This window comes from Ambystoma mexicanum, chromosome 7p (genome assembly GCF_040938575.1).
Source record: "Ambystoma mexicanum isolate Mex_15411 chromosome 7p, UKY_AmexF1_1, whole genome shotgun sequence".
Classification (NCBI taxonomy): domain Eukaryota; kingdom Metazoa; phylum Chordata; class Amphibia; order Caudata; family Ambystomatidae; genus Ambystoma; species Ambystoma mexicanum.
Genome location: NC_090939.1, coordinates 33,067,972 through 33,080,208, shown reverse-complemented (window position 1 = coordinate 33,080,208; position 12,237 = coordinate 33,067,972).

The window sequence follows — 12,237 nt, the reverse complement described above, 5'->3', positions numbered from 1 at the left end:
CGCCGGGCTCATAATGGTTGGGTGGACTTACCTGCAGAAGACCATGCTGCTTACTTGCCTGCCAGTTGAGCCTCTGATCCTCTTCTGTTTGGAACTACTTTTCCTGTTGGGTGGGGCAGGAGCCACTCCCTAGATTCAGAACACTGGAACTCTTCTGGAAAGCAGGAACTCTTTTCTTACCTAGGCGTGGCTGTGGAAGGAGACACCTAAGCACTACAGGAGGCTATTTAAACCACACCCGATGGATGAATCTTGCTTTGCGTTAATCTGCATCCTCTGCAGCAGAACGCTCATCGTGTCTTCTGCATCTGATCCTGGGCCTAAGGAAAAAGGCTTACCATCCTGAATCCAGTCTTCAGCAACACCTATAAAGACAAGAAAGAACAGGTTAGCATTACGGTCTTCGGAAACACCTGAAAACGGTCCTCTAAAGATTGCGTCAACACAAACTTTTCGCTAAGTTGAAAAAATGTGTTTTCAACGTGACTGAAGTTGAATTCTTGGGATTCATATTATCACCTGGCGGAGTGCGTATGGATTCAAAGAAGGTCGATGCAGTTCTCAAATGGCCATCACCATCCTCCGTAAAAGGTGTGCAAAGCATGTTAGGCTTCGCTAACTTTTACCGCAGGTTTATCCCCGAATTCTCTCGAATAGTCCAGCCCATCACTGCCTTGTTAAAGAAAAACAAACGTTTTGAATGGTCTACCGAGGCGGAACAAGCTTTCCAGGATTTGAAGACTAAATTTATCTCTGCACCAATCTTAAAACACCCTCGCCCCGAACTCCCCTACATCGTGGAAACTGATGCTTCAAGCCTTGCCATGGGGGCAGTTCTATCACAAAAGGACCCGGTAACCAATCAGTTGCATCCCGTGGCATTTTGGTCCCGCAAATTCTCGCCTCCTGAAATCAATTACACGATTACTGACAAGGAACTTCTGGCTATCAAGTCTGCCTTTAAGGCTTGGCGGCATTATCTGCTGGGGCCCGACACACCGTTACTGTGATTACGGATCACCGAAACCTGCAATATTTGAAAACCGCAAAAGCCCAATCCTCTAGACAACTCCGTTGGGCATTATTCTTTGCCGAGTTTGACTTCATAATTACCTATCGACCTGGTACAAAGAACGGTAAAGCTGATGCCCTTTCTCGGATGGGAGTGGAAGAACACTTGATCAACCCTAAACCTGTACCAATCATTCCCGAACAAAGAATTCCGGGTGTAATCGCCACAGAATCCATAGAGGAAGTTAAGGATAAAGCCAGGCAACTTGTAACTCCAGCAGACATACAGAATTGGCATCTGCAGGGAAAGGACTTTGCAGTAAAGGACAACGTATTGTATTTCCAAGAACGATTATACCTACCCAGCACAGATTTACAGAAAAAAGTAATCTCTTGTTATCACGATTCCTTAATGGAAGGACATCCCGGTATGGCCAAGACCTCAGAAAAGATCAAGCGCTACTTCTGGTGGCCGTCTTGGAAAAAAGATATCAGAGACTTTATAATGTCCTGTGGAGTATGCGCCCAAAACAAGAGTCAAAAGGAAAGACCAGCAGGCCTCTTACGCCCTATTGACATCCCACCTCGCCCTTGGCATACGCTTTCTATGGACTTCATCACCGATCTACCTCCATGCTCCGGATACAATACGATTCTAGTAATCGTGGACTTATTCTCCAAGATGGCGCATTTCATTCCGCTCAAAGGCTTGCCAACAGCAGCAACTCTGGCCCGAGAATTTCTCGAAAACATCGTCCGACTGCACGGTTTTCCTTCGGTTCTAATTTCGGATCGAGGTAGTCAATTTATTTCTCATTTTTGGCGAAGTTGCTGTCGGTCGGCTCAAATTGATGTGAGACTATCGACCAGTCACCACCCTCAGACCGACGGACAAACCGAGAGGACCAATCAAACTCTGGAACAGTATTTACGCTGCATGCTGCAACAAACTGAAAAAACTTGGAAAGACATCCTTTGGATAGCCGAATATGCCTACAATGGCCCTCATTACGACCCTGGCGCTAAGTGAAAAACGATGGCGGTGAATGGTTACCGCCATCGTTTTCCGCTAGGTCCGATCATGACCCGTGACCGTTAACTACGATGCCATTAGCGGCATCGTAGTTAACGCTGCCGCTAACTGCGCCAATGGCGCGCGCACGCGACCTCCCACACCGTACTAGCGCCATGGCGTAAAGGTACGCGAATGCCGACCCAAGCGGACATGCACCTAACGCCATCACCCAGCCCGTTAAGTACCTTACCGCCATGGTGCTAATTACGCCATCGCGAACCAACCTTAAAGGGCCTTGTGCAGTGAATCCAGCTGCCACAGGCGCACAGAATCAGCACAGGTGGAGGCAATACAGAGTCAGGAAGTACAAAAAGAGCACACCCAACCCCTTCCCAGACCCAGTCACACTCCACAATGATTCCAATAGGACTAGCAATGTTGGGGCTGGAGGACCTGATAGCAATGCAAGTGCTACAATTTCAACTACAACAACAACAACAATAGGCTGCACAGAGGAGACGCAGGAGGAGAAGGAGGGCAAGGCAGGGCCAGCAAGCCCCACCAGCACAGCCAGTGGATCCACGCAGGCAGCCCACAATCCCACGCATCAGAGCCAGTCCATTCAACCTCACCGCTGAGCAGATCCACACCCTGTACCGTTTGGACCGGGACACCATCAACACCATCGTATACATGATACACAAACAGCATGATAGAAACACCAACCGCCATCCCACCCCTACTGAATACCCCACCTGGCTGTGAGTAGCAGAGACAACGGAGCCAGATCATACCCTAAAGCAGCACAAACCTCAGCTGACACCACTAAACCTAATGCCCGATGTATGCAGCCCCACCACGTGAATGAAGGTGTGCCCCAACATTGACACAACCATCTGCAAGTGCATTGTACCAATTCACACCACATTGACCTCAACGAAATGCACCTACATGCACGTCACCAGACACCATCCACTGAAAGGCCTGTCCCCATAACTGCGCACGAATGAGGCACATGACGGACAGAAACATCAACACACCATCACACAGACAGCAAGGCCCACAAAATGTCCCTATCAACATCAGTATTGCTCACTGGGGTCATGATGATGCTGACAGCAATGTTGCAATGATGTGAGCGTTGACCTCACAGGACACGTGCCAGGCCACCAAAACAAACGGCATGAACGAACACAGTGGATGGACACTCACAAGGCACTTGACCCCCCTGCATACATTGGTTGATGGCATGCACCACATTCCATAGGAGCCATGAGCATATACTGGTCGCATAGTGTGAATCAATTAGTTCATTCAAAAGAGGTCCGAAGTAACAGTTGGATGCAAGCCATGGTGGCACGTCATGTTTTGAAATAGACGTCATGACTGACACATACATTCTCGCCCACATACAGGTGATGCAGGCTATCCCCTGAAGAGGTGGCTCCTCACACCAGTCCGGAACCCACAGAACCAGCACGAGGAGGACTCCAACCGTGCACATACACGTACCCGTGTGGTGATTGAGCAGGCTTTTGGCCTATTGAAGGCACGGTTTCGCTGCCTCAGCAGGTCTGGTGGGGCACTCCTGTACCACCATGAGAAGATGGCAAAGATCGTCATGGCATGTGTCATGCTACACAATATGTGCGTCAGACGCAATGTGCCCCTGCCCCCTGATGCTGAACTGCAACCACCTGTCGATGAGGATGATGAAGGTGGGGATTCGGCAACACCTCATGGAGGCGGCGATGCACAGGAGGGGCGTGAAATGCGTAGTACTCTGATCAACCAATTATTCTAGCACACGCAAATGGGGGGTGTCACCTGGAGATGACGATTGTGGCACTGTGTGCGTCTGTTATATGGACACTGGGGACTGTTTACCAATAAATCACGCATACGCAATGAGCAATGTCCACACATCTGATTTGTGCAAATATGAAAAGTGTATTGTGAAAGTGATTTTGTTGAACATACCCACTCCCCCCTCCCCCCTGAACTCCCCAACACACCCACTCCCCCCTCCCCCCTGAACTCCCCAACACACCCACTCCCCCCTCCCCCTGAACTCCCCAACACACCCACTCCCCCCTCCCCCCTGAACTCCCCAACACACCCACTCCCCCCTCCACCCTCCCCCCTGGAATCCCTACAAAGGTGTGAGTAAGTCTGTGCAGCAGTGTCTGATGCAGGATTTCTCCACTGTCCGGCCACTATTGGCAGCCCCGTCCCCTGGCCCCCGGGGCACCCCTGCATGTGCTGCGCAGGTTCCTCCCCGATCGGCGGATGGGGCTGCTTGGTGTCGAGCTGGCAGCCGAGGAGGTTCCTGCCTGCTCATTTGGACGCATGTCCCGAATTGTCTGCACAAGTTCAGTGATGACGTGCCGCACAGCGGCGAGTTCTGCGCAGATGTCCTTTGTGGAGGACTCTATAGCAGCCTTCACTGTCTCCGCACATTTATCCATTGCTGCCGTTGACCTCCCACATTCTGCAACATGCTCATTGAGGAGCGAGGATAGTTGCTGCTGCCGGGTGACAATCTCCTCCAGGCTTAGTTGTTCTTTCTGGCCCATAGCTAATGGCAGTGGTATTCCCATTGGGCTGCTCACCTCCTGTAGCGGGGATGGAGAGCCTGGCCAATCGTCATCCTCTGACTGCCCCTGTGTAGCACCCGCATGCGGGCTGCTTAGGGACAGGTAGGGGGAATGAGGGTGGGCAGTGGGGCCTCCGACATCAAACTCCTCAATGATCCCTGCTTCGCTATCGGAGGAGGCTGCGATGGCAGCAGTTTCCCCAATAGTGCTGCTTGCAGCAGAGCCTGTCCCTTCTGTGGGCACGATTTGGGTAATGTCTGCTGCTGCTGCTGCTTCTGTGCTGCCTGCTGGGGTGGCTGTCAGTGCCCTGTCCTGTTTTCCTGGCATGGATTTTGGCTGCTGTGGGGTTTTCCTCGGGACGGCAGAGGTGGAGGGTTGTGGTGTTGGCACAGTTGTCCTGGCCCTCTTGGTGGGTGTGGAGGCAGTGGTGTCCTCATCCTCAAGGTCGGAATTTGAGCCTGTGGTGGAGCAAAGGAGGGAAAGTGTTATTGATGGGTCTGTGGACATTGGGCGGGCATTGTGACGACTGACATCTTATCAGTTAGTACATGCGGCACATTTGAGGCAGGGGAAAACAGGTTGTCTCCCTTTTGTGTGGAAGTAGCATGGAGGTATGTGGGTGCCTGCAGTTAGGGTGTGCATACTGCATGTGTACAGGGTGGAGATCGGATGTATCTGTGGGCAGTCTCCTGCTGATGTGTTGCATTTACACTATGGGGCAACATTGTACTTCACATGAATGGACTTTGGTGAATTTTGCATGGCTTGATTTGAGCCACCTACCTGCATCGCCTGATGTCGGGGCTCCTCTCTCCATTCCTCCTACTCCTTCTATGCTCTCCATTCCGATGGTGGAGGCACAGATTTCCTCCCATGGCTGCAATTTGATAGGGGACTCCGATCCTCCCCCGGTTGCCGTGGCCAGGTTTCTGTTTGCCGATAGTATGCTCCTGACTCTGAGCCGGAGATCGTCCCACCGCTTGCGGCACTGTCTCACATTGCGGGGTGTTGTTCCCACGGCACTAACCCGCTGAGCTACCAGTGCCCATATGGCCTTCTTCTTGGCTATGGCCGGTCTGGTCATTTGGTTGGAGAATACCACTGCAGCGTTCTCCTGGAGGGTCTCCGCAAGCATGGTGAGCTCCTCTCTGGTGAAGCGGTCTTGCCGCTGGCGGTCACAGGCTTTCTTAACCACTTTAGGCATTTTCTTGCAGGAAGAATGTTGATGATGGTATTTGCCGGGTCCCAGGCTCGGATGTCCAGTGGTTGCGGAGGATGGCAATGGATTGTGTTTTTAAAGATGGCCGCCGTGCTCTTTCCCGTTCCGCCGCGGTGACGCTACTTCCGGTTCCGCATATCTACGGTCAACGCTAATTGCGGTGACCGCTAACTACGGTCACCGCTATGAACGGTGGTCGGGGTGGCGGTGCTGCACCTTGCGCGGCATACGATGCCGGTAGGTGCCGTTTTGGGGGCATTTACGCCATGGCGCAGTTTCCATTACCGCCATGGCATAATGCTCATGCGCGATGGGTCGTAATATGGCGCTCTTATCGCCATCGGACCATGGCGTTAACGCTCATTACGCCATGGCGGTAATTTCGATTACTTACCGCCTGGGTCGTAATGAGGGCCAATAACTCTGTCCATTCGGGAACTGGGAAAACCCGTTTTTTCTTTTGTACGGCAGTCACCCTCGAACCTCGGAGTTGGATCCCTCCAAGATCTTGAAACACCAGCAGTAGACTACCTGCATTCTACAATCACCCAAGCCTTTAAGGAAGCTGTTTCTCACCTTCAAAGGGCTAAAGAACAATACAAGAAAGGAGCAGATCAACATCGGAAGGAAGCCCCTCAATATCAAGTAGGGGATCAAGTCTGGTTATCCACCAAATATCTACCTCTAAAAGGGCCACGCACATTCAAACCAAGATACCTTGGTCCCTATTCCATCACTACCATAGTAAACCCAGTAGCGGTCAAGTTGGACTTGCCCCCGCACATGAAGATACATCCGGTCTTCCACGTCTCTCTATTAAAACCCGTGCAACCTCAAACCCGACTAACTAAATCTCCAAAACCTATCCTAGTTGATGGAGAACTCGAGTTTGAAGTCAAAAGCATTCTGGACTCCAAGATCTCCAAATCTAAACTATTTTACCTAATTGACTGGAAAGACTACGGCCCCCAAGAGAGATCCTGGGAACCTGCTGAATATGTCCACGCTCCTCGCCTAAGCAAAAGATTTCACCGAACATTTCCTGACAAGCCAAAACCCCCGGAGAAGCCGGTTTGGGAGGGGCCTTGAGGGGGGGTACTGTCATGATCTCTGCTTCCAAAAGGTCAGGGTTTTCCCAACTCCCTTGAAAGCAGATCCATAACCCAGGTTCCGAGTGCCAACCAGTCCCAATTGGGACCTTTTGGACCCAGTCCTGGCGCCAGTGGCACCAGGCTCATAAATATGCCCAGTCCCAGCGCTGGAAGCGCCGGGCTCATAATGCTTGGGTGGACTTACCTGCAGCAGACCATGCTGCTTACTTGCCTGCCAGTTGAGCCTCTGATCCTCTTCTGTTTGGAACTACTTTTCCTGTTGGGTGGGGCAGGAGCCACTCCCTAGATTCAGAACACTGGAACTCTTCTGGAAAGCAGGAACTCTTTTCTTACCTAGGCGTGGCTGTGGAAGGAGACACCTAAGCACTACAGGAGGCTATTTAAACCACACCCGATGGATGAATCTTGCTTTGCGTTATTCTGCATCCTCTGCAGCAGAACGCTCATCGTGTCTTCTGCACCTGATCCTGGGCCTAAGGAAAAAGGCTTACCATCCTGAATCCAGTCTTCAGCAACACCTATAAAGACAAGAAAGAACAGGTTAGCATTACGGTCTTCAGTGACAGCTCTTCACTTACCTGGTCCATTGTGATGCTGGAAATGCATCAGAGGGACAAGGCCTCTGAATCCTAGTCCTTTTCTGCCTTTTATTGTGTGTTCTGTCGTGTTTTCTGCCCAGGAGTCCATGTGGGACTCCTGGCAGTGCAGCTCTCTCTTTTGGTTTGGTGAACAGACCCATGGGATACCCTTATGGCACCCATGGGTGGGGGTACAACCCTGTGCCTCTAGTGTATGTTTTTGGGCACCTGTGGGTGGCCCACAGAGCAGGGTATGGGCTGGTGGCAGCTCCATGCTGAATTTGACAGGTGCTCTGGGTGTCCTCCATTTTGGGATACCCAGGCCCTGCCATTGGGATCAGTTGATTCCTGATGGAAAACAAGATGGCCCCTGTGGCCTCTTGCTTTCTATTGCCTCTTACCTTGTTTTCCCAAAGTCCTGGGAAGCCCTGACTCTGTCCCTTCCCCCTGACTGGCTGTTGGGTGGAAGTTCCATATATGGTGTTGTTGTGAAGGCCCAGCTAGACTGACTGGAGCCTTCCCAGTGACTGTATGTTGTGGGTACCTCCTGTGGGTGGGACCTGGGTGAAGGGAGTGGGTGACCAATATACACTCCTTGTTGTGGTTGTCTGGTTTCTGGCATGTGAGACAAAGACTGAGACAGCCCTGCCCGAAACTGGCCTGAATGCAGTGTGTAGTGTTGAATGGCTGGGTACTTGTCCCAATCCACATTCCTTGTTGTGAGTGTCTGAAAGGGAGGAGTGTGGCCTGAATGCACTGTGTGCCTGATTGGCTGACTGACTGCATGAATGCCCTTCTGTGTGATTGGCTGCTGTGTGTGTGCCAGCAGTGTGGATGAGAGACAGAATAGTATATCTGGGGACCTCTCACTACTGGAAATTGTTCAGAAGCGTTCAGAAGCTGAGTCTCCACTCAAGAGTAACTGGATTTGCTGACCCTCGACGCCCAGCTGGAAGAAGAAGCCTTGCTGTTGCTTTTGCTTCGACCGATCCGAAGGCTGCCGTGTTTGTCGAGGACTGACCCGAGAGAGGACCTGGCTAGGCGCCCTCTTCCCGTGCTCCGAGGGACCATCGAGCACCGCTGAATCTTCGCCGAAGCGCCCTGGAAGTCAGACCCTCGAAAGGCTGCCGACCCGAGACGGGACCGCCGAGGTGATCGAAGTGAAGCACCCGGACATCGACGCTGTCGAAGTCCATTGCCGTCGACCAGGGTTCGCAGGTCTGTGTAACCGCTGGAGGCCCGTCGAAGTTGTGTTGCCCAGCCGTGGGAACCACTTGACGCCGTGCCGCCGACGACCGGAGCCGTCCGCTCCTTGCCTAAGAACATTTGAATCGAAGGACTCCCTCGTCCGCATCGTCGACCGCTTTTGTCCTGCCGGAGAAAGTCGAGGACGACCAACGCACCGAGGAGAATCCGCCGGTGGGTTTCCCGCCACCTCACGACCCCAAAGACTCGAGCGACTCGACGCCCTTGCTGGGCCACCGTCATTCACAATCTTTGCGGTCCAGAACTAGTGTCGCCGAGGTGCCCCGCACGCCTCTTCCTCGCAGGACGCCGACGTCTCGACGCCGACGAGCACCGCTCGGATCGAAGCCTGCCGCCTCATCGACGCCGTTCTACCTTGTTTGTTGTCGGACGTTCGGCGCCCCGTGTCTCCCGCTTGAAAGGGAAGGCATTCAAGAAGGGCCGTCGATTCCCCGACACGAACACCGAGTTCCTCGACGCTTCTCGACGCCTCTCGACGATCCGTGACTCCTGCTTTAAAGGGGGTCACTCAAGAAGGATCTGTCGACGCCTCTTCGAAGAACTCGACTCCACCAGGTACATTGGGGGGGTAAAAACATTGTAGGAGAGAATAAGAATATTGAACAATATATGGACTGGGCTTGTGTGATATCTATTTCTTTACAGGTTGCCCAGGTGGGGGGATCTCCACACAGAACTGTGTCCAGTGGTAGGGGCCAGTATTCTGCCTATTGTTTCAACCATCTGTTATCTCTCCTCTCTCTATTGCTGGTTTCCTTCCTATTGATCTGTGTGCCATTTTGACAGTATTGTAAATGCACTTTAATGAGGTCTAATATTAGTGGTACCACTTTAGAATTGTAGATATTTACCATTATTGATTTTCCTGGGTACAAAGTGCGTTATTGTGATAAGTGTACATAACCCTTGAATATTAATTATATAAAGACTGTGTTTTCAGTAATACAGTGTGTGGACATTCCTTTGTGGGGGCTTGGGGATACACTGTACTTAAGAACCAGCCTGCATCACCTCCTGAGAAGCTAGGCCTTGATTGCTCGTCCATCGTTACCATATTAGAGAATCTTGGCTGGGGTCCTCTGTGCCTCTCCTCTACCATATAGAGAGCGGAAGCACAGACCCCCCCACCGGTCTTTACAAAGCTGGTGGCAGCGGTGGGATGCTTATGGTTTTAAGACTCAGTGTATAACCGTGCCACTTACAAAATATCCGCACTTTGTTAGATTAAGGTTCGGGTGTGTTCCAAATAACTGCATTACAAGCAATGGAGTCCATTGCGAATGGTAAATTGACTAGGATGAGCTTAGAGGCTCTCCAGAGTGCTTGTGAAGCCAGGGAGTTAGACTTTGTGGATAAGTCTAGGGCTGAGCTGATAGCTGCCCTGGTGGACTACCAGACTGATGGTGAAACTCTTGATGAAGGGGGGGATGCAACCAGTGAGGACTCTGCCCCTGGGGTTGTCGCTGAATCTGTTTCTGGGAATGCCGCCATTCCTGCTGCCTCTGTTCCGAACCCCAGCAATTCCATGGAACTTGAGTTATTAAGGATGAAGTTAGCCTTTGAATATCGCAAGTTGGAAATAGAAGCTGAGCTTAAGAAAGAGGAGCTGGCACAGCAAGTGGAACTCAAGAATAGGGATCTTGCGCTCAAAGACAAGGACACTGAATGTCAGAGAATCCAGTTAGAGAAAGCTCGAGTGGAGACTTCAGCGAGACCAATTGAGAGTGGCAGGTCCCCAGCCACCAAGTTTATGAAAGATTTGGTTGGTGTGTTTTTGGAGGGTTCAGATATCCTCCAATGGATTGAAGCGTTTGAAATGGCTTGTGCAATTCATGATGTGGATAAAAGAGATTGGGCTAAGTGTTTGTTAAGCAGAGTGCCTCAAACTGGATATGACTGTATTCTGAAGCTAAGTGTGGAGGAAAGGGGTCAGTATGAGTGTATGAAGTCTGCTTTAATTGCCAAGTTTGGCAAGACACCTACCCAATACCTTAAAAGGTTCAGGGATTTTAAGAAAAGAGAGAATACGTCTTGGGTTGACTGGGTGAGTGCTGCGCACATGAACATGATGGGGTGGATTGACGGGTATAAGGTGAAAACTTTTGCTGAATTATCCCACCTGTTGTTTTTTGAGCATTTTTCTGAAGCCTGTTCACCAGAGCTGCGGCAGTATGTTGCTGACCAGAACATTTTGGACCCCTTTAAGCTGGCTAGGTTGGCTGACAAGTGGGTCTCCCACCGGGTGTCCCCTAAGGACTCCAGTGGGAAGGACAAGGACAAAGAAAAGGGGACCTCTCAGAAAGCTGAGGAGTCCCAAAAGCCATCACAGTCGGGTAAACCAAAACCTTCCTCTCCTAAGACCCAAAAACCTAGTGGGGATAAGTCATCTGTGGGTGGGAATAAGAGTAGTGGTCCACCTGCTGCAAAGCAGGCTCCCAGTGGTTCCAGTACCGTACCCCGCACTCCTGGCACTTGTTGGGATTGTGGGGCTCTGGACCACAGAAGGGGTGACTCCAAGTGTAAAGGTAAGGCACTTGAAGTACAGGCTGTCAGCCTGAGCTACCCTTACCCCATGTCTGAGGTGGAGGCCACTGTCCTCCCCTCCTCTACCGGAATCACCTTTGGTGCTCCCGTAGAGATTTCCTTAGTGTCCCTTGGGGCCTGGGACCAGTACGCAGAAGTACTGGCGACTATCCCGCAGAACACCCGTAGGTTTTTGAGAAGTGTCCTCTTGAATGGCCAGCCTTCTACTGGTTTGAGAGACACCGGGGCAAGCATGACAGTGGTGGACAGGACCCTGCTCAAGCCAGAGGACTATGTAAGTGCTCCTCTGAGAACCACCAGGTTAGCTGGTGGGCCTCCCAAATTATCGCCTGTAGCCTTAGTCACACTCATGATTGGAGACAAGACAGCAAAGCTTCCTGTCCTGGTTCAGGACAATGTCCCTGCTAACATTCTGTTAGGTAATGATCTAGTAGAGTTGGGGTTGATCTCGGATGGTCTTCCCCTGACTGCTGCTGCGGTCACTAGGTCACAGGTGACACCGGGTCTGGCTGTGAGTCAGGTACCCGAGCCAAAGGCGAGGCCTAAGGCAAGAAGAAGGAAGACCAAGAAGGCCACCTCTGTGGAGGGAACACCTTCTCTTCCTGCTGTTCCGACAGCACCCATTGGGATCCATGCTCCGGACGGGCTGGGTCCAGTGGAAAACCCGAACTCAACTCCTGTGGGAGAAGAGACAGAAGACTCTCCTGTGGGAGAGGTTCTCAACCCGGAGGATCATCCCGACCTTCAATGCTTGTTAGCTGAAGGGGGACCCTCCCGGGCAGACTTCTGTAAAGGACAGAGAGAGTGCCACTCTCTCGAGGGTCTGAGGAAACAGGCCCTGTCCCAGGCACAAGGTGAAGTGCCTAGGACATTCAAGATTTATTGGGAGGGTGAG